Source organism: Spodoptera frugiperda, chromosome 23 (genome assembly GCF_023101765.2).
Source record: "Spodoptera frugiperda isolate SF20-4 chromosome 23, AGI-APGP_CSIRO_Sfru_2.0, whole genome shotgun sequence".
Taxonomy (NCBI): Eukaryota; Metazoa; Arthropoda; class Insecta; order Lepidoptera; family Noctuidae; genus Spodoptera; species Spodoptera frugiperda.
In genome coordinates this window covers 8,235,557-8,260,266 of record NC_064234.1, presented here as the reverse complement: position 1 = coordinate 8,260,266, position 24,710 = coordinate 8,235,557, and the positions used below count along the sequence as shown (strand labels likewise).

General features: G+C 35.1%; 1 protein-coding gene across 2 annotated transcripts in view; it reads right to left on the bottom strand.

The window, feature by feature from the left end:
- The window catches only part of LOC118266960 (5-hydroxytryptamine receptor), a 49,348-nt gene extending 40,860 nt beyond the window's left edge, over positions 1-8,488 (bottom strand). The window contains exon 1 of one of the 2 annotated variants that reach the window (XM_035580632.2): positions 7,871-8,488. The gene's annotated coding sequence lies outside the window, so the exon portion shown is untranslated. The remainder of the gene's footprint in view (positions 1-7,870) is intronic. The other variant, XM_035580628.2, reaches the window with a different exon arrangement.
- Between the last annotated feature and the right edge of the window lie 16,222 nt (positions 8,489-24,710).

The window sequence follows — 24,710 nt, the reverse complement described above, 5'->3', positions numbered from 1 at the left end:
TAAACTCACGGGTAATGTGTAAGAACCCATTTACTTAATATTACGATGACGGGGAATATCTTTATTGTTACGCTTTGTATTCTTTAAGTATATCAGTTGTCATAACAGTCCTTCGAGCGTTATAATAAAACCAATTCTACTTTCAAACTTTGTATTACTAAGTAAATAAATTGAGTTTAGGTAGTATAACGCAAATCATTAGAGACACAATAAAAACATTGTTTAACTATCATGGCAATTCTTGAACTCTGTATTCATTATTTAGGCACCATTCCTCTGAATTTAATTTAATGAGCTGTCTGTCAGCCGTCTCCCCGCCACCGCCAGTCGATAACATTTATTCAAGTGTAAAGAATTGGTGTTTCTTGGTGATTGTGTAACATATAAATTCAAGAGAACACATTGTTACTGCGAGACGATTGTTTGTTGAATGCCTATACAAGCAAATTGTTATCTTTAGCGGCTCCATTAATTGCCATTATAATAGGAAACCTTTGTCTTTTGTTTAGCTCATTGATATTCCGCAGCATTAAAGCCGCAGCTATTTCTCGCTAAGTAACAATTTGATCCAATGAATACTAGTCAAATATTAAACGTCAAATAGAATTTAATTTTATGGTAAACTTTGAATAGTTACTGTAGACGGATGGCTAAATGAAATTTGTTGTAGCCGAACTATTTGGCGTTGGCAACTGCGAATTATACCTATGTTCTCTTTATGCTCTGTTCTACACTTCTATATAATAAATTATGTAAGTAAATAGACTTCGAACGTAAGTCGTACAGCTATCGTGTTCATATAAAATTCGAAACTGTTCCAACAGATATTGCGCTGTGAGAATACCTACTACTTTCACATTTTCACCTTTTCGCATTGTGCAGTTATAACAATTCATGAAAAAATATGAAACTTGTGTTAGTAGTGATAAGTTAGGGATCAAACCTACAGCCAAATTTTCTTTTCCCTGAGAATCTCGGCTTCGGATGACGCAATTAAGTTTCAGCGGAAAGTGTAAATAGTAAATACATGACGTCAGAGATGTATATTTTGAATGTGACTCGCGGACTTTTTACTAGTCCCTTGTAATTAGAGGCCTATTGGTATAGGTACATCATCGGTCACAGTTCTAGACCCTACGCTGTTACTGAGGTTCAATTCAAAAACCGAAAACATCCATTAAGGCTTTGCCCGCAAGAAAGTAATGATATTTTAATGAATATTTTTCATAATGTCCTTTATTTTTCCATAGTTGAAAGCCATGGCCGCAATTTCAGGCAGTGTGATAAAATGAAATGTCGATGGCGTTGATAGTGACAAAAAGTGGACGGCTCCGTTACCCAATTAATCTGCCTATCAAGTTATTGGAAGGCTTTTTCATCCTACTTTTATAATAAAATGGAAAAACGTGGGGCGTTGTGATGTAGGTACGTAATTACGTATGCACGTACTTATGTCTTGAAAACTTTTAAGTTTTAGATTAATTAATTTAATTTAAGTGTTATATAGTTTTGTCGGTCTGTAAACTAGATCATAAGTTCATTAACATGTACCGTTTAATTAATAAATAAATAATAATAATAGATGAAATCTGCAACTATTTACATGTACTATATTTACTATATTGTCCAGTAGTATATATTGCCATGTAATATTACAATTATATCCCGGCCATTCATCTATTTTGTTTTTGTGTGCATATGTCTGTACAATTAATTGCAAAATAAAATTAAAGATTGTCTATTTAAAAGATTTTAGTTATTTAAGTATTAACTTAGACAAAACTGTATCACAGCATAAAAGTAATTTAAAATGGAATAGTACAAGTATTATACAAGTGCATTAGACGTTGCACAAACTTCGTCCCATTTTATGCGCAGTTTTTAAGTTGAATAAGATTAGTTTCAACTTGTCTTGTAACTATATTAAATGTAAAATATGTATATTCGCAAAGCTAAAGTTTAATTTTAGATCTAATTGTTTGTTGTTGTTTGTCTGTTTTCTATTTCTAAGATTGAGTCATAAACAGTAAAGATTTTATTAAGTAGTAGCAAGGTTAGTATTTGAACTCAAGGACTTTTCATTAGGTCAGGTTTTTGGAGATTTTAGAGTGACAATGAGATTTATCTGCATCGTAATTAAATTAAGACTAAAAAAATCGAGAAAGCATTAACACATTGAACACCATGGTGGTCACCGGTGACCGACGTTAGCGGAGGATTTGCCTTCAACAGTTTTCTATTGGCAGTCAAAGACTTAAGGATTATTTTCTTTTAGATACTGATGTCAAAACAGTATTGACAACTAATGACGTTAGTCTATAACAAAGACCTTCAAATAGACGATTTTAAACTTGCAATAGATTCTGGGCCCCGACAGGAACAGACCACGGACTTATCAAACTTACACATCAGTGGGCAGCGCTGGCGACGGTCCGCTAGCTCCTAAATTAACCGACTCAATTTAAATTCTAATATTCAATGAATACTATATCCAAATGGCAGACAAGTCTATAAACTGGGTGCTTGCAGCCTCACCGGGAGACAATGGCGAGATTACTCTGTTTATGGCCGGCGTGGCACATAATTAAAGTAGTTTAAACTTTTATGGGTAACGCAGGCTCAATAACCAAGTTCCAATCAATGTCATGTTGAATGTTTAAAATAATGACATGTAAACATTGCAATTATGTCATTGTAATGTTGTAGCCATATATTATTAACAGTTAATCCATGTGTAAAGAATATAACTGGTTGCAAAATGTTATTTACATAGGTACAAAAGTAGGTTTTTACAATGGTAATGGACCCAAAGCTTCATACTAAAATTACGTAGGTACTTATATCAAGGTTATAAGAAAGATTATATGTATACTATAAGATTTTCCAAAAGTATTCAGGGTGTGGAGCACTTTCTTTTTACTATTTGTATTATAAGCTAAGTTTTAGTCCAGTTTATGGCTACAGACTCCGTTGTTATTGTTGAAATAACCTTTTTTCAAGGAACAATCTAATAATATTGTTCATTTCTTCAAAGTGGTTTGGTAGTTGGTACATTTTCCACTTCTTATTATTTTGAGTATGTACTTATTAAAAAGGATTACGTACCGATAATTCTATATTATATTTCATTTAATAATGTTAGAATTATTAATTTAGGCATAAAAGACACTAAAGTTTTTTAAAGTAACTCCTTATGAATGTTACCTCATTTACTCTAGCTATTAGGAATTACTAATCAGTATGTTATGTAAGTTAATACATAACTAGTGTACCTAGGTATCGATTACAGTCTACACAATATCCGCCAGATATCGTATCTCCGTGGACCATTTGTTCGCCTCGCAATTTATAAACATTTCCGTATTGTATTTTTATGACGAGAACACAGGTCCAGTGAATCGTGTACTGATAGCCAATATTGATGTTTTTATACATAGGACTGTCAACCAATGATTTTAACGGTATTTAAAAATGGAAACTAGTTTTTCCTTTTTGTTTATTTATCTTGTTGACTTTTCATTCCTAAATACGATTTATTTTTAACTTTTGATACAACATTATTTACATAAAGGACATTTATTATACAAGTACAGACAGACACTGCTCATGAATATGAGCCTCTAGCACGTTGAAACTAGTCGAGATCCTCGTCAAACAGTTACGTGAGTAAGCCGATAACATAATCATTAACCTACAGATGCAGTTTCACAGAAATACACACTATTCAAATCTCCCAATAAAAGTCTATACAACTTCCAATTAAATCAAACAAAGTAATCATACAATGCGAAATAAATCATCTCATTAGTTTCCCTCTTTTACATTAATTATAGTAACAATCTGCAACCAACAATGTACTCAAGGGTACTCTGGCGTCCATAATTACGTGCTTAATGGAGATACAATAGGGAATGTAACAACTGAACTCAATTAGGTAGAAACCGAGCAATCCAGGGCCGCTGTTGTGATGCGACAATGCAGGCCAGATGACCTTAGTAGTTGGCATTTGGAAAATGTTATGAAACCCGATAGAACTAAGATAAGACCAAGCTTAGTGAAGAAAATGTAAAGGAAAACGTATAATATTTCAGGAAGGGTATTGTATGCAGAGCTTAGATATTGGTAATATAATATGTTCTATGAAAAGGAAATTTTGTTAGAAGATTGTGAGATTGCTTCGTATCACGTGCATAAACTTTTAGATTGCTTAAACAAAGATGCTATTTAAAAATTAAGATTATAGATTAGCCAAAATAATGTAAAAATGTGTTGTTCAAATAAAAATACCAATTGTATAGCTACATTCAATAACAAAACAAGAGGCAACATTTAATTACACGAGACTCGTAAACGGACCATAAATAGCGAATCGAATTAATCCTGGAATTGCAACCCGGTTTCCATGAAACTTCGTCCCCCTTAAACGGTTTAAAGAGCAATGATTAATACTCATGCATAAAGCATGCGCCCTATAGATAGCGAACGATATTTCATGCATAGCAATATATTGGGGCTGATGCCACATTAATACGCCAAGCGATCCTAAGCGACGCGTCATTAAGTTCATCGTATTCTGGAATATTCCAAACCTTTAATTATATTTCGCCCGGTCATTTATTTCCATAAACGTACGCCGGCTGAAATCCTTCGTAATGTATACAATTAAAGGAATTTTCACGGACGGAATCGTCGTCTGTCCTATTTGGATTACCGAGCAAACAATAGGCACAGAGTGAATTTTAAACAAGTCCACATTGTTGTTACGGACTTACGGAAGCTGTTATTTTATTACATACGTAATAAGATACAAACTTCCGACAGGCTTTGTAGCAGAACGTTGTACTGTTTGTTCTGTATCTTTCCACAAATAATACAATACACCCTTTCTCTAGAGGATACAGTAAAAATAACTCGAGAAAGGTAGCTAGGACTTCTTGGCTACTTAGTCTCGCAGAGTTCTGAGGTGACCGACACCACGATATCAGTCTGACAAAATTGGGTAATAAGGCATCAAGCAAACCAATTTCTATGGAAATTTTCTTTGTTTAGGTCTTTTTTATTTACTGTAAAACTTGATAGCAACCGCCTTTTTGAAAAATAAACAAACAAAAGTAGTATTTTTGTTTCCCTTCGCAGTTGAAATGCGATTTAAATGATACCGAGATACAGAGAAAATAAATTAAATTACTCCCGCAAGATGTTCCAGGCACTGAAAACTTTTCTTTTCTTTTTGCTTATTTTCCTGTTATAACGAAACATTGAGCAATGAAGTACAGAATAAAAATATACATGCTTATGTACCTACCGCATATAAAGAGATTCGGGATCTCGAATTTTTCTATTAACGTATTATTCCTTGTTATTTTTAATAACTGTAACTTATATTTTATGAATCTATTATCCTCTACAAGTCAAGATCAGGAATGATTCACTTATCGCCTTTTGTAGACTTATTTTAAAGGAGTAAAATGTGGAGGAGGGGAGGTTTACATCACGCTAAGTATAATAGAACGGCCATCGTACATCCCGAGTAATCCCGGCCATAGAATTTCAGCGTTACCTAGTTGAATAGAAATGGGACAGGCTTTTCAGAAAGATATGCATAAAGGAATATTTAAAAACCCAACTTATTTTTTATGTGGGTTCGTAGGAGCGTTTAGAATGCCATTTGTAGTTTAGTTTACATGTAAGTGTGTTTATGATTCGGTTTAGTAGTTTTTGTATTGCAAAGAAATATGTATAAAAGTGAAACGTTTAACAATTTTATTCTTAGACCACTTATCTAATTTTGAAAGCGTGTTAAATAAACTGTGCTATTTTTATCTAAGTTTGTGTTTCACGATTTATCAATCTTCGACCAAAAACAATCGAGTTTCAATCTCTACGTATCTAAGGTTGACGTTAAAAGCTTAATGTCAGTAGTCTTGTAAATCCATTGATGAGTATTGAGCCAATATTTGTCAGTGATCAAACAGGCGACCCTTGTAGGGAACCGGGCTTATCCAGCTTACTGCACTAATCGACTCCTCAAATCGTGACGTCACATTTTAAAGGTCATCGATTGACCATACTATCAACTAATCGGTTGACATTTATCCAGTTAACCACAGCCTTTTTGGTCAAGTACCGAGTTAGAGATTCCAGGTTTGATTCCCTGGTTGAGGAGTTTGAAGTTCAAATTCTCATAGCATTATTTATTTCTCAGTAATAGCATGTAGTTTGGTATTGTATCTGGTGTACGGTAATAGGCTCACTCTTTATTATATGGGACTTATAAGTAAATGCGAGTTCTACTAAATAGTATGTGTGTCAATTTAAAAAATATATGTATATATATATATTTCGGAACATAACATGAGTTATGGAAGCAGCATCACTTGTTAACTATATTATTATAGATCTTTGCTATTAACTAGTCGTATCATAATCGTAACATAATCTGCGTCACTATTATTTACATGTCTCTTTGACCTAGACATTGGCAATCGGACTAATGATTACTCCAAGTAAATACTTTTAGCTCTCAGACATATCTTAGTACCAAAACCAATAGTCTAAGATAAATCTAGACTAGAAGGCTCCTTTGTATATAAGTAATCTTACTTAAACTTAGGGCTACTTAGGAATTATATGTGGCTTATTGATTGACATATGTATGTTAAGGTAATCATAGTAATTACTACATATAATTACGGCTAAGTAAAATCTTAACTTAGTATATTAGGTACTTTATTTTATTATTGTTCTAACCAGGTTTATAATATATAATGTATAATTGTTCTAAACATACTTACGAAACGATGTTATTCTCTAATATTTTTTTGTTTTATTAACAAAACACAAACTCTTTTGGAATATAATAAGACACGTTTGTGAAAGATTTGGAAATAGGTGAATGTAAGATAGCAGTACCTGAGTATATATTTTTTATGTTAATGTGATCCAAATTATGTTCATCAATTATGTTTTTCACAGTATTAAAAATAATGTTAATTTTGTCACATTTTGAGTGTCAAGTATTTTAACGAATTATTATATGTATATTAATAAATCACCTTCTATATCAAAAGAATGTACGAAGTTACCTAGTAAATAGTAGGTCGGCTTTATTTCTCTGAAAACATGTAACTACACCTGTGATCATGACTTTGACCTAAAGGCCAGACTAAACGAAAAGGCACAGATTTAGATCTATCTGAATTATAAATGTGCCTATATATAAAATGGGAGGAGACTTTTCCTACGTCCTGCTAAATGGGCTGACTCGATTTTATTTGAGGTTTGCGATAAGCATATTTTTTCCACAAAAATTGTAGTGTAAGTCATAATAATCCTAAGACTTATTCTTATATCCATGAATTAGTCCTAAAACTAATTAGCACCTTTAAATTTTCTTTCCAAAATGCTTTGTCTAATGTAAATATTAACATTTTAGCCAAGGTGTGACATGTATTATAATAATAATTAAGATTTCAGTTCCAAATAGTTCCACACACACTCCCAAGATGGTAGTTAGCTGTTAACCTAATAATTACAGTCGATGATAATAATATATGTATCTAATCGCCCTATTAATGCTGATCGACGCATTTTAATTAACAACTTATGTAAGCAAGCGCGATAATAGATAAAGTTTATGTGTTTTCATCAACTTTATGTGTTCAGTTGGTGACCATGTAATAATTATTATAAAATGTTCCTTGAAAATGTTTTGATAAACATCTACAGTTATATAAATATCAATGATCTAATTTAAAAGTATATTTCAGCAAGAAGAAGAACACTAGAATGCAAAAGTAAACATCAACTTCAAAGCCTGAAAATAAAAGAACGAGGGACTACAGTAAACAAGAGTTTAACGTAAATGTACCTTAGTGCAATAGTTGTGTTTATAAGTTGCCGAAGTGGTTATCATGTGTTATGACTCGGTGCATCACCCAGTGGGCAAGTCTGGCGCGGCTACTACTCCACTACTACGGTCCGTGGGCGGCAGACGGGCCGTTTACCCCTAGTCGGCACTTACTACTTCACTGACAGACGTCAAAGTCACTAAAACTTAAATCACATAAGTCGAAGTCGGAACAAAGTGGGGTTTCACACAAGCGTAAGGAGCATTGGACACGGGGTACGTAGTAATTTGTTTACGGTTGCGTGAAGGGCGGGCGGTAGGGTCGCGTGCGGCGCGTTCGTAGCGCGTCCACCGCGCTCGGCGCGCAACAGATAGTACGTAGCGGTAGGGACAGTCGGCCGGAGCGAGGCGGCGCGCGCCACTGCCCGCGCCCGCGCCCCGCCCGCTCTGACGTCACACCACAAACCTCCGAAAATCCTCGCGACCGCCGATCGCTGCAACGACTTGAGCTGAGCTCAGCCCAAGTAGAGTTCAACGGTAATACCCCAGACTTGCCACAAAATTTATTTACTATAACAATGTAAATGAGATCTCTGAAAACTTTGCTGATAACGTTTATTTTCTGTAAGTATTGAGAGTTCAAGTTTCAAGAACTTTCAGTTTGTTTGAATTGGTAACTTACATTTTACATTTTCAGTAAAAATTTAAGAAACATATCCCACACTAGGTTATGACGTAGGTTAGCCACATGGTTAGGGACGAGGCTTAGTTACACACATGAGTATGAAACCAGAAATTTGGTAAAAAGATTAATATTGTTTTATCGGATCGTTACTTTATCTCGGGGAATTGTTTAACAGTTAACGTAGCAATATAAAACTGTCTATACGCAAAACTCTAGGTTCGTCGTTCAGCCAAATACTCGTATGAGCGTCGAGCGTCGAGCGTTGTGAAACAATAACGAATGGAGCTGAATGTGTATAATCGGAACATCGACTTCATTATCATGTAAAACGCTCGTAAATAAGTGAAATGAAAATAACATTAATTGATGCCATATTTTATTTTAACATTTAATTATGGCAGTGTTTTATTAAATCAATTAATCTGCTGTGGCAATAATTATAAAAGTTGTAATGACGTGTAGGCAGGTACACGTAACTTCTGTAGCTATAGTTTAACATGGCTTTTTGGGAATTTGAAACTTACAACAGTAGAAATAGGTACTAGATTTACACTTTATGATTATTGTAGTATTTTGGAACTAAATCTGGGAAGCAGAAATATTGCCCACCCTGAAGGTTTCAGTGTACAAATATTGCCCCTCAATACTGTTTTCTTAAAAAACCCTAAGCAAATATTATTATGTTCATACATTTCACTAGCGTCGCCGCACTATTTTTGCTTACTAGTTATAATAATATAGTAGGTAAAAGGAGAGATATTTTTCTACGTTGGTGATCGTAGCTCGTAGCAACTGATTTGTTTTTTAGGCTAGAATAATCTACCTAACGTAGAGTCTGAAGTTGTGTGCATTGATTGAGTTTTCGCAGGCTGATGGTGACGATGATGATGATTTAAATATGTGGCCGCTTAGAGTGGAGATTTGCCGCTTACCCAGTAATCCCAGAAGTACCTAGTATTGGTGTATCACGCACATAGACGCGCTCGTCTTGAAAATGTGAACGGACCCCGAAGTTTTCCTATTCATAGGAGCCAGTACCTTCATATTTGTACATAGTTGCTAATGGTGACCACAGGGGATGGTTTTACCTAGTCTTTCACCCTAAAATCCAAAGGTCTTTTAAAGGTTTCCACCATTTACCAAAAAAGGCTAACTACTTACAATACATAAGCGAAAATGTGTACCCCTAAAATATTTTAAGTAGGTACAAATCTAACTTCTTCAGAAATAATAAGACGCGTGAAGTGATATAAGTTAAGTCACAGAATTTTACTTCAAAAATATTTTTATATAGGTTTGTTTATGTCTGGACCTCGTTATGTTGTACTATTCGCATCCAATTGTTGAGTAATCTGGATCTGCCGAATTACCCTCATAAAACGAAAATACAATTTATATTAGATCCGAGATAACTGCAGAAAACACGTAAAATTCTAATTAAAAACATTTAATTAATTAAAATTGCTTTAATCTTGATGAATGTGCTAAATTGGTTTAAAGAAATATACCTATTTGTGTTAGTGGGTACATTATATCAATGTAATTATGTTTCGTTAAAAAATCTAGTTAGGTTAATGTGACCGCAATTTTTATTTTATTTGTCTGAAAAATGATTTTAGAATGTTCTATTAGTTTTAGCCAGTGTATTGTATTGTAACCCATAGTGCATTATATTGTAATCCAGAATGTATTGGTTGGGAGCAAAGAAACGGAGCCACTAGCGATTTTTAAATTTTAAAGAACCCTCTATAGCTTTTAAAAATATATTCGTTTTACAATAAAATATTCTCATTTTAAAGATAATTAAATTGCCGTTCGTACGATATTCGTTACGAATTAATACAATATTTATATCCAGAATATTTATCAATAAATGAAACAGAAAAAAGCGCTTCGTTCCTTTCCTTCTTAGTGTACATAATTATTACAAAATAGATGAAGACAACTGACAATCAAAACAATAAGACATAATTCAATTGCAAAAAAAGAAACATCATAGATAATTATTTTATAACTTGTTAAAGTGCATTGTTATAAAAAGATGAATAATTGAATACAATTCATTATCATGTTTAATGTTTATGTTATGACAGTTCAATTCGACAATTGTTTATTGTGAACAATAACGGCGATTCGATTCATGATGTAGGGTTGTTGTGTATGAACAGGCGCCATAATGCATTCCGGAATCTGCTTGAATAATAGATTTCTTAATGGGTTCTGTACATATAGCATGGGATCCGGAGTCCCGGGTCGGACAATGTACTCGTATTGTTTGGTTTATAATTTCACAATCCACACTATTGCCTTGTTGGTGTAGTAAGTGAATGTCTTACAAACCGATTGAACCGACTTTCCTAGGAAAGTCTTGGTTCAAGTGTGATGAGTGTAACTAAGGGAAATTGGAATCCTTTTGTATGTGGATGTAAGTATATCTATATATAGAATTATGTCTGAGGTAAATAGAATTTACTTCTTGTCCCTTTCAGCAAATCACGTTTAGTATAACAATCTTTTATATAAAAATAAGCCGGGTTTTCCATCCTGACGCTATAACTCCATAACGCATGAACTGATTTCCACGGTTTTGCATTCGTTGGAAAGGTCTCGGGCTCCGTGAGGCTTATAGCAAAGAAAATTTAGAAAAATTCAAGAGAAAAGCAGGAAAATCATTGGTGGCGAAACGGAGTTCGCCTGGTTTGCTAGTTTTTACTATATTTATAACATTTTCTTCCTACAACAACATTTCTATACGATTTCAACAACACGTTTACCTTTAACCAGTAAGAATCAGTACATTACCTGCGATATTTACCAAAGTACTTTGAATAAAGTATGGATACTGAGGGACATGATCCAATTTCGTCGTGTTGATCCAACAAGAAAGCGTCTCGGCCAAATCTGGTTAGCAGTAAAGTACCGTGAGTGGGGTCTAAAAATACACGTACCTATAGATTAGTGAAGAGGGGACAAACAATGGCAAGTGAGTATTAACAAAGACCGTGTATTCGTGACGACGGTGCGAGTAACTGCGCGCAATAACTGCCTTTGTCAGACATTTAATCCACTTAAGAGTTTGTAGCCCCCTGTTCAAAGATGCGGACGAACTTGTCACTTGTTCGCGCCGAAAAATATCGCTTCCGATACACGATGGCGATTATTCGGTAATCGATTTTATTGTTTTGTTTTGGTGTGAGTGCTACACATGTGTCTTGTAGGGTCAATGTCATTAAACTCTCTAGGTTTTTAGTTCAATCAAGTTTTGTAGGTTAGGTATGTGTGTCGATGTCGTAGGTAATTTGTTCTAGTCGCCCATAACCTAGATTTAGCAATACCTATATGTTTAAATACTAACGAGCGTGAGATTTGTCTACATAAATCTACATATTATGGTAGTAGAGTAATCTACATTACGGTTACATGCTGCATTTTCGTAGGTTTTTATTGTATTAGTAACCCACACAGGAAAAAATATTATTTTGTATTAAATTAAACATGACACGGCTATGTGATGTCATGTCATGTCACATTATTTGTTCTCATAAATAATAATGTCCATGTTTAAACATGATGTTATTTACTGTTCGAATCATAGACAAGATAATTGACAATAATCGATCGTTAAGGCCTCCAATCGTTTTTCTTTGATGTTTTAATGTTGTTTAATCAGCTTTGCTATCGGTATAATTAATGTTCACTTTGAACAATAGTTGGTTGCTATCTGTTTAATTATTCATTGCTATATTGTTACTGTTTCATTGGGTCTACAAGCACAACGGCTAAGGAAGTTTTTGAAAAAGTTTGACACATTGAAAATCTGATGTCGTGAAAAGATGTGTAGATATTGCAAACCCCAGTTTAATGTTCGAAGTAAAATAGTGATGAAATAAATTCGCAGTAAATTTACGTAAAATCGCGGCGAATGTTAAATTGAAAGGTGGCACATCTATCTTAGAAAGCCTAGTACTTATTGCCTATCTCCATGATCGAACCTAATAATCGGAATTTTAGAGCTGTAACCAAACCAATTGATTAAAGCAGTCCGTAGGAATATGAAAATTAAAAATATAAATCTAAAGTGTGGGAGAGCCATGCTTGGAGTGATACCACGGAGTCACAGAAAACCGACGTGAAACAACGCTTGCGTTGTGTTTCGTTGTGTGAGTGAGGTTACCGGAGGCCCAATTCCCCCTTCCCAATCTTCCTAATCCCCGATTCCCCCACAACCCTTAAATTCCTAACCCCCAAAAGCCCGGCAACGCACTTGTAACGCCTCTGTTGTTTCAAATGTCCATGGGCGGCGGCAATGGCTTACTATCAGGTGATACGTTTGCTCGTTCAGGTGTGTACCTACCATAAAAAAATATAGACTATCTACTCTTATCTCCTGAGAAAACCAAGGAAATTAAACTTATCTAGCGTAGGTACTCTATTCATTCTTTATTCCACATCAAAAGTAAGGAAATCATCAATAATGTATCCAATGGGATCGCGAGTACGCACGATTACATATGAAGCAATACAAGACCAGTATTAACTGACCTTCGAATCAAAGGAAACATCATACATAGCGAGACCATGGTAAAGTGGCTGTATAGCTCGATTTGAAGCCACGAGTACCACATTGGATGCATCAATACACAATTCCTCGGATTATAGATACGCAGGTACTTAGCCCTTTGGGGCTTTAAATCTGTGTTTACTCAAACATATTTTACCAAAATTGGAGACTGACATAAATATCTTAAAGGGCTCCGTTGAGTCTCAAAGCTTTCTGTGTTGGTTTCCATAGATTTTATTTACAAAATTTTTTTGGTTGTGTAAGTGTATAGTAAACTGGCAAATTTATAGTCAGTTTCGCACAATTTTTGGGTTCTTAATAGGACTCTAGTGAGTATTTTGAAAACGAGATTTGATGCTAGCTTTTCTTTTGGGTTTGTAAGTGCATTAATAAAATTTGCAGATTACGCCCAGGCCCAGAACAATAATTGTAGATAACACAAAAAATCGATCGGCTCGTTGGTCGAGTGGTCGTAAGTGCAACTGCCGGACAAGGGTAAGTAAGTAGTAGCACGGAGTCTGGAATTGTGCTCAGTATATCGCAATAGGCTCACCCCTATGGGGAAAAGTGGGGTGTACATTGTAAAGCGGCATTACGTGCCGTATTGTACACCTCTGCCTACCCCTTCGGGGATAAAAGGCGTGACGTTGCACAAACAATCGAATCCGCAACTCTTTATGTAACAACCGGCCTCCCCGGCCTTAGTACCCAGCTACTACGACGACCTTTGATATCAATGTTCAAACATCATGTTTCCTTCATCCGTAAGTAGTAGACTTAACATTATACGAACAACCTTTCAAGTTACCTATATCATTATTTTTATTCAAATTAAACATAATATTATCATCTCAAAGAAAATAATGAACATACGTACTTGTAATAATTAGATGTCCGTATGTTACAACCTTTTCAAACTTTCTGCTCGAGTATGGCAATGGAAAATGTAATTGAATGTTTGACATAATTAACTTACGACATTTTGTTTCCATACTTTTTAAGTAAAATATTTCTTGTTTGTGCTTACTAGACGGTACCGTTCATATTACGATTAAAGAAAATCAATCTTAAAAACTCAAACTCAAAACATTTATTGCATTCGTGTGTAGGTACATAGATGTTGTGTTACATTAGCAGATTAGTTTCAACATGAAATCCGGTTAGGGTACATAATATCATTCAATTAATAATCGATCAACTAGGTATATATGCTGTTAAACACATTTAAGGATTACTTAAGCAGAAAACAATCAGATTGGTGTAACAAAAAACACAATATTTTTAGCTTAACATAATTCTTACAATAATTATTTGCATTTAATTCTCATTTCATATTAAAAATATTTATTTGTAAGGCTTCACGGTTCCTGAGAATTGTTCCACGCACATCGCTAGAAATCAGATTCACGATTGGTGGAATAAGTTTTTCCAGCGAGTACGCCGGGTGGACCGCCTCGCCTACACGCGATTTATCTCGCTATTTTCCTTAATTCATGAACAATTTGCTTCCCTCAAACCGTAACTAATTAAGCCTAGGTGTACAGGTTGTCCAGAAACTTATCAGAAATCAAATAATACTTGGTGATATTTAGTTTTTAAGAACTTGAAAATACGCAGAGGAAAGGTTACTTTTAAAAATAATATTTTAATATGTTTTTGGATGGATTGCGATGAAAAATATTAGTTTGTGTACTGTAGTTGTAGTTTCTTGCTCATTCTTCTCCATTCGAAGCAACACTGGAACGAGCGCCTAGCTTCATTGACGGACAGACTGACAGACAATTCAATTTGACGTTTCAAAAGTGATTAAGGATTATTCGAAATAAATGCTTTGACTTTGAGTTTGTAATTTGTTTAGTGTATCAAAACATTAACACTAATTTGTAATATACAAAACATGTACTTGTCTGCGCAACTGTGACAACTAAATACGGTATTTTGTGTGGAATTGTTTATCTATTAAGCCCCGGTCGACAGGGAAAGTACTAACTTGTAGGGCTTAATGAAATAATCACCTCTAACCGAAGGGAATAGTCGATAACGCGATTACATTGCTCGGTTAACTCCGATATTACCACGACCGGCTTTATCCTGCGCTGCACGCTACACAAACGAGCTTTAGCCCCAATATTGTACACCGCCACTAAATTACATTCTGATTGAAATAGCGTTTGCAAATCAACTGCCAACATTTCCAAATAAAAAATAAACCAACCACTGACTGAATTTCTTCACCCACCATTTACTGACCTCGATCAAAACTTGGATAATTACCATCTACTTATTAATGCCGGTTTGTGTGTTTGACTTCTTAAGCGCAGAGTTGTTAAGCCAAAATATTCAGATTCGCCGTAGCGCCTTTGAGTTTCGTTTTACAAATTACTTTCGAAAATCAGACCGTAAATACTTTCAGTGTTATTTTGTTAATTTCTCAGTGAGAGAAGCTAAGAATGCATTAGAAATAAAAGCAATAAGAGATCAACATCAATCACTTAAAAACTCTGAAAATGTAGAAGTTCATTGCAAGGGAAGGGCACGCGACCTTTGGCATTCTCTGAATGGTTTGCGCGCGAACTCACTGAACAAAGGTTTGTTCCCGGCATCGCTATAGCTCGTTGTCTGAATAATTTAATGTACACGTAGAAATGTACACATCGTCGTACACGCTTAATCTTTTTTTTGCCAATTTGCACGACTGCTTGGAGCTAAATCACTGCTCGCGCCGTATTTCTGGTAACCACGTCATACATGCCTGTTTGTAATAATTTAATTTATTTAATGGTAAAATAACGTATAAAATTATTTTTATTCGTTTTGACAAAAACAACGCTCGATCCTAGAAATTTTCGACAATTTTCTAGAAAGATTTGCTGTGAAACAGTTTTGAGAATTTTTTAATATTAATTCTCTTTTGTATTATGCGACCCTTAAACTCGTGAGCATTGTTCGGCTTGAGATGGGGGATCATATACCTGTCTGACCCTACTGGCCCCTATAAGCCTCTGATAAATATGCTATACTTGGTAAGAATGGCTTCGGAGCCACATACATGTACATACCCAGCAATGTACATTGTACGTGTGTTACAATACATATAACTTACAAGAACGAAACGATAATATCTTAAACATCAAGTAGGTACAAACCCAGAGTATATTGAAAACATTGAAAATATCTAACACTATAAATGATATAATACAAGAGTACGGTACCTGCGTATCTTTTTGTAAGGTCCACGTCACACGTGATAAAGATTATCGCGCGCGAATTGTTTTTACGTCAGCGACTCTTCAGCATCCCTTACCACCTGGTGGACCCGCGCCCCAGATATGTGTCCTGCAACATACTTTCTGTAGGTAAAAATCGTCTTTTGTTCTTCTTCATCTTATGGTCCGTACTGACATACGGTATTACTCAATAGTTTTACTCAAAGTCAAGTAAAAAAAGTAATTTCCTTCGAGCTTACTAGAAGCACCGTCATCCTTTGGCTCAAATTGTTCGGCGACTATAGTGTGAACGAAAGCCCAAGCCATGGGTTTTACTCCACAAGCTTAGCTCCATCGAGTAATACCGTGAGTACGGAACTTTAAATATCGTATACGCTACCGTGAAATAAAACACAACATTTATAACAAAGAAAAGTTTATTTTCCTGTCTATTCATATTTAATAATGTGGAAAGATTTCCTTGGTCCCGTTACCAGAGTGCATGTCACTCCTCCTTGTGTTTCGTGACGTCACATGAGTCAGGTGTTCTCATGTGGATTAGCTCAGTCATCCGACGAACACGGAGATATAATACCGAGGCACAATACTGCATTACTATTGCTAATTGCTATTTCTGAGGGTTTAGTGGTAAACTAGAAGTTATCCTATTGTTTTAGTTGTAAGAGAGATTGTTTTAGAAGGAAAAGTATAATGCCCTATTGTAAGTAATTCATCCTATTATAATCTGGTGTAAAGGTATAATGTATGAGGAGTGGAAGGAGGGTCCAATGAGGCTTTTGCTCTGCCTTGGGACGAGGCCTCAGAGGGAATAAATAAATAAATGGTGTCAGACTCTTACTGACTAAAAAAATACCCCGTTCCTTCTAACTGCTATGCATTACGAGCCGGAGCCCCGTAAACCCGCTAGGTAGTCCGCAGCTCCGGATCAGATTATAATCTGGTGTAAAGGTATATATGTATGAGGAATGGATGGAGGGTAGGGAGGCCTTTGCCTTGCAGTGGTACGATAACGGCTAAAAATAAATAAATAACTGTAATATAACATAAATAAGAAAATACCACACATTTATTGGTTTTAATTTCTGGACATGCATTAATATCAATCAATCAATCACATTTTGTAATTAAATATAAATGTTTTTCAATAAACATACATAATTGTTCCGTCCGATCGATTCTTAATGAAAATATTATAAGGATTAACATTCAGCGGGTTTATAAATGTATCAAAATTAAGTAAACTGTAACAACGTTATTTAATTTTAATGGATAAAGCATTTGAGTCGATTCAGAAAGGGTTCAAATATTAATATGAAGGTCCAGATTATGCCGGAAATTAAGGGATTATATCGAAATTATATTGTTTTACAATCTGTATCATGTATCTAGTTTTATTGAGGGCATTGTGGGTCAATTATGCTAATATTTTAATGTGTATGTATTGTAATATTTGTATGGATAAGAATTTGTTATTTATTTTCGCAGATTTAGATAAAACGAATATAATGAAATTGAATTTATACCTTAATAAATAACTTTCGACGAGTATGCATGAAAAGACTGATGGCTGTTGATGAAGCCAAAGTTGTATGACGTAGGAGATTTATTTTCAATTGCGCGTTCCATTGTCTCTGCCTTCCCCTACAAAATGGGAGACAGGCGTGAGATTATGTAGGCATGGTTGTATTTAGAATTTTAGAGGGTTAAGTTTGGTACAGTCCTTTGAAAAAAAATAGCAAATACTTAGATTAAAGATAACTAGTCGATATGTCCAGTATCTGTTCATATATAATACTATGAATATGTAGATACATACGTAGGTACGTACATATTATACAATCGTATGTCAATATGGCGAATCCATTGCCTCGTGACGTCTGTTGGTTGATGTAACCCAATTAACTCGGAACGGCCACCACAGATCTTGGCGACCTGTTAAATTAATTATCATTTATTGAGTCTTCCTTTCATGAAATAATATAATAATTTGTGTTGATACATTTTGGAAATGTTTCGTTTCAATCTACATTGAATTGAAATATCTGAAAAAAAAAATGCTTTCAAATCAAATTGAGTGATAAAAACTATTCTGTATAGGCAAATATTACAAAAACATTACTAAGTTGCTAATTAAGCTGTCAGTGTTGTTGCGCACTGTACCGCCATAATGATAATTTGTTTCATTTCACTAAACATCTCAAATAATGGGAGAAGAGTCAATAAGAAATGAACATTAGAACATTAGGCAAGTAAACCGTCTGTTTGTACCCAGCCGTGGTCTGATATACTTAGATAAGTGTGATCGGATTTCTGTAAGCGTAGCTCCGGAGCCAGTGACTCGAGGCTACGGAGATCAATACCTCGTGGCGAGCTGATTGCTACGGTTAATCTTTTGTTTGGGAACTTTAACGGAAGCCGTATTTGGCCGGAATAGACCCTCACTTAGGATATTGTTCTTAATAGCTATCAAAGAATGGCTTAAGGAATTAGTTAATGACTACAGTTTTAGTTCTGTTGAAGTCAGGGGTCGTGTGGTTTCTATCAAAGGGTCTATTGTCTGCAGTCGTGTGCGTCGTTACCCTCGTAAAAGGTAGCCTTTATGAACACCTAAACGCTTGTTAACTGAGCTGATGGCAGGCGTTACGTTATCGCAATTGTAATTTTTTTATCAGGGACGGGAACATATTCATTAGCCTGCCTCCATGGAGTGTAACGACGATGTGAACGTGAAATTAGGTGAGAGTTCCAATATTAAATTACGTTTTATCAGTCAGCTGGAAATATATAAAATGTCTTTGAACACAGACGAAATATACCGACGAGGTGTGCATTTAATTAATTAAATAAAGACATTTAATGAAACAGTTGACAAAGTGTAGGCATTGTTAGTCACCGCATTCCCGAACTTGGGTAAATGGAGGAAATTTTTCGTACATTTGGTACATTGATAAACAATGGCTGTCTCAAGCTCGCTTGTTTCACAACAGGGAGTGTTGTATTTATATGTTTTGGGGCCTCCCATAAAATTATAAACGCCATTAAGATATGGCTGGGGTGCTGTGGATGTCTGAAATTTTTACATTTTTACAATATTTTGTGTTGGAAGACAAGCTCTTGGCCCGGAACTACGTCTACGGAATCCCAATATATTATTCTAATGGCGAGGAAATTCTTCTTTCCTTAATTATCTTTATAGTGCATACATACTGATCTCATACTCGTAGTGTATATTCGTTATAATCTCAGTGTCAATGAAATTTCTCTAATCTCAACAAACCCTATCTGGCCTATTCATGTGGACTACCTATTTATCTAGACTTGACCACTATTTCACGATATCATAGCATAAAATCTTTATAAATATAAGTAATGTACACTCACTTACATATAATATGTTACCGTGAAGTATGCATATATCTGCATAATAATTAAGTCTAAGTATAAATAGAAGCGACATTAATAAACTAGGGGGCCGCGGATACATTAAATAGCTCACGTTTACCACATCGGCTGACGTAGAATGAAATATTTTGTTAAGTTTACACAAACTATGCAAGTATTGTTTGGCCCAAATGCCAGTATATTTCCTGATTTTAGGGTAATGAATTTTATTTTGATATGATGAAAATACAAATGAGAGGAATTAATATCAGGATTAACTGTAGAAGTTGATTTTCTATCAATAAAGAAAATATATATATCGGCGCGAATTAAGTTTTAATTATGAATTAGAATCAATGCACGGTTTCGGTGCAACTGTTGGCTCAAGGATATTAGTAATTGTCATATTACTTATGACTACAGCCAGACTCCAATAGATGGCAGTGTATCGTACTCAAGAACAATAGCAATTAATCCTCCACATAATATATGATCTCATCCATCGTTAAAACAAAAACAATAATCTTTACAACAATAACATACTTATTAAAGCGATACTCATATGCACTTTGAAAGCAAATAACAATTTACGCCAATATTAATTACAATTAATTCAATTTATCAAAGACTCCACTCAATATCCCACGAGAAAAACATCAATACACATTTAATTTAACGTAAACAGCATACTTAAAGCCTAAAGTGACACTAAAATTTTACGCCGCGTTTAATTTGATTGGATATGTCTCGGCTAAGGAGATTAAAATAAGGGATTCTGTAAACTCAGCAATATTACCAGTAAAAGGTCAATGGATAGAAGATCCCAGACGTGTTTCGTGCTATAAATTAAACCGTATTGTGTGCCTAGAGCTTAGGATATACAATTAGGATTAGGGGTGGGGGCTATGGACATACCTCATTACGGGTGGACACGACATACAAAGGTAATGCTAAAAACTGTCCTATAGTGATATAAGGTTTATGGTTATTTATTTACTCATAAAGAACTTTCACTTACAATGAGCTTAAATGACTAATTATAACTAGGTATACAAAGCTATGGCAATGATCAAACGGTAATAGTATTTTTTTTTCAGATGTGTACATAAAATTTACCTAAATCTTTGTTTATGTGTCGGTGACCTCCTGTTGTTGGTAGCTGTAATTAAAAGTTCTTGTAACTGTCTCAAGATCGCATCTATGATCAAATTTTGAAAGATAACATGTGTCTGCAGTCTACTAGACCGAAGCAATGTCCTCAAATACATTTTGTGTCACAAGTGTCTTATTTTGAGGTATATTTTTGCGAACGAAATAATTCGAGTGTATGCGACGGCGATTGCTTACTATCAGGTGATCCGTCCGCTCGTTTACCGGCTTATACCATAAAAAAATCTAAGATAATCTTGTGATGAGTTCATTTAACTAATTGGACTCCAAACTGCTAACCACAAATGTTTGTTAGTGCTAAAATGGCACCCTAATACAAATCCGAAATAATCTTTATTCAGGTATTCAAAGCTTCACTACATTACAAACAGAAACCTTAATTTCATTAATATGTATAGAACAACAAAGAAAATCTGTTCGAGCTACGTGCTTTACATGCGTCGCGAAACAATTTAAACATAATCAAACCCTTTACCGCTGCCACAAAATTTTACTTTTAATTACACGTAAAGACGAAACAAGGTTGAAATTAAAACGAGAAGTATTTACACTTTGTGGCAAGGAACACGGCCGCGCCATCTACGGTGGAACAACGGAACATTCTTTCGTGAACTTCCAAGTTATGTAAATGAATTATAAATGGTGTTCAGAGTACCCTTAGTACCAGTTTGCTTTACGTTTAACGTAATCGAAACGAGAGCGCGTTCGGCGCTCTGATTGGTTGGTTTATTCGCGCCAGCCAATCAGAGCTCCGAACGCGCTCTCGTTTCGACTTTTTAAAGCGTAAAGCAAACTCATACTAAGGTTACTGCAATTTTCGGTAATACAACACAGATCCGTATCTTCGTGATTGTTTCCCGAGTCAATCAGCTAATGCATAATAAGTATTTATGAGTCCATAACAGTAGCTGAGTCGTCTGTTGTTCCCAAATAGCAATGTTACGTCGTCACGCCACATGCCTTTTTTCATGAAACGAGCGGAGTAATGTTTTGGATGACATTTACTTTATGTGACAATGTTTTGGTTACAAGAAAACGGTTGATGTAAGAAACGTGTTTAATGTACTTAGATAAATTTACTTTGAGTTGCCCATCTGCTATCAGTCGCCATGTGAACACTGACAATTTACTTTATGTTTTTGTTGAACATAACAAGTCCGTTATGTTGAGTAAACGATGTTGAATGAGGTAAGTAAGTACCCAAATGTAATGATATTTTTTTAGATTATTATAACACACGAGTAATTAATTAATAATTAATCATTATAACATTACCTAGAAAACTATAAAATCAAAAGGAAAACATATTAACTAAGACTCCTACATACATAGGTACCTACGTAAAGTAAACCCTTTTCGAAGATAAAATATTGGCAAAGAGAATAATGTCAATAGGTATCTATGTGTTGGTTGTTCAGTCACAAAGTCAAACCTTCAATTTCAACGTAAAAAGTAAAAAGCTAGAGTTTGGCACAGTTTGGGGGAAATAGCAATTCAATTTGAGACGTAACGTCCTTTGATTTAAGAGGTCGTCCCAAACTTTATAGAATGACTTTATAGTTTGTCATAGAAAAGTTAAAAGTTCGCGTTTATGTCCCTTCCATCCTTTAATTAAATTTCAACATTGTTTAATATTATTTTATAGAAAATGTTCTCGGTGTTCGTCTTTATTTCCAAAATTTATTCATGATTCGTCGTAAAATGTGTAGGTATATTAGAATTTAGGTTACTGCTATCATGTTTTGTTAAAGAAAATTGTCTACTATTGCTCGTAGCGTGATGCTCTGTGGCCTATATCACTCTCCATCTCTTCAACTCTCACCACTTAAAAAAATACATCATTGCGCTCCGTTTACCTTAAAACGGACAAACAAACAGACACTCACACTTTCCCGTTTATAATATTAGTATAGATTTATGTACTAACTTAACCGTAAGTTAATAAAAGCTAAGTTCTAAAAATAACATAAGCATTCTACAGTATATAAGTTATTCTTATATTATTTTTAGAACTACTCCATTCATTGAAGAAACTCTCATAAAATATGAAATGAAACGCAATTTTTCAAACTAATTTAATTTATTCAGTTGACAGCGGCGATTGCAAAGGAGACGTCTATTTACCGTAACCAAAATGAACATTTCTCCGTTATTTGCACTTCCCTCTCAGCGTAGGTAAGTACTGACTAAAGCCGATTTCATGGCGACTGACAAATGCAATGCCTCTCAGTCTCAGCACTTGGTCAAAAATACTTGAAAATAATTTTCAGTTTCAAAGGTATTGGGCTAGCTGTCATTGCAGCGGTAAGTCCCCTCTTTGAGAAATGGCTTGAGAGACGCTACGGCGTCCTCACCTATCGCCTGACAGGTGCTTACCGGACATGTGAGTTTCAGGAGATGCCTGCAAGGAAAAAAGTTTGAATGTTTTGAGAAGTTTCAAAGGTCCACAGATATGTTTATACGTTTTTTAGACTACACATATTTTGTCTAAGTAATAGTCTGTGTTTAAATTTAAGTGCTAAAGTACTATAGTAAACCAAAATTAATCCTTAAAATGAAAAATAGGTAAAACCCAAAATGAGAGAAAAAAGTACCGAAAGGGTTTAGCAACTGCAAAACGTTTAAATGGCCGCGTATCGTATAAAGTCTGGGAGTTATAAATCGTTATTATAAATCAAGGGTTAGGTAGGCGTTCGCGTGTGGTGCTGGCTACATTAGCCGGAACGAGCCGTGGTTGAGCCCGTTACGAACAGCTGCTGCCCCGCAATAATACCTAATGATATGCATCTCACCTGACGACGCTCACCACCAGTTATCGTTACTTTTAATTACTCCAAACATTGTTACCTAACTACACTATCAAATTGCTACGAATGTTATTCCAGTGTAAATAGTCACGGAAACAAACAACCGTTTAATTCGAACATAATAGCGACACCATTTTTGTTTACGTATCAACTCAATTTTGTAGAATGTGAAAATGTTTTTTGTATAAAACTGCTTTTATTTTATGACAAGTTTAATGTGGAACGAATTCGTTAACAGTTTATCAGATTTTTTATTCCTATGTTACAAACGTTTCATTATTGTGCTTGTGATAGATTTAATAACTTTCAAAGAATGTGCCTAACGACCTACGTCTTGGTCTCTAACAATTCGAAGATGTGACCAGAAGAAATTAATTATTGGGCCCGCGAAGATAAGTCGGCGGCAAAGTTCTAAGATACATTGCGAACTACCCGTATAAATAAAACCCTCTGGCTAATACGTGTCTAACTGTCTACGAGTGTGAGCTACCATTACCATTAATCTTGAAGTTGGCTTTCAAGACCCGTCTCGAAGCACAGCCCTCTATCCGAGCTCCGAAGAATACTCCACCCAGCAAAGTTTGAAGCCTCACCCAATGAGTCTGGGCACTTTTAAGAGGAATAATGTCCGTCAGACTTACTCGTACGAAGGGGAATCGTTTAAAACAAAAACAATTCTGGCGGTCGAGTCCCAGCGCGCAGGGCACTTACCGACTGCATTCTGCAGCCAAAGTGTTAAAGTACCACTTTACTCAATGTCTTACACAAGAGAAACTTTTTCGCCTCAAAAATGTTTCTGTGCGCAACATTATTTGGCTAAAACTAAAACCACTATTCCAACAGTGTGCAATGAAAGCTAACAACTTTATTTACATAAACAGAACATGAAACAAATTATAGTAAGTAGGTACTTTATGCTTCTATGGTAATTCATAAATTAGTTTATATGGCGTAGAATTAATTGTGCAAATGTTTGACGTACCTGCACGCAAAATGTTCGGTTAGTGAATAGATAGTCGAATAGTGAAAT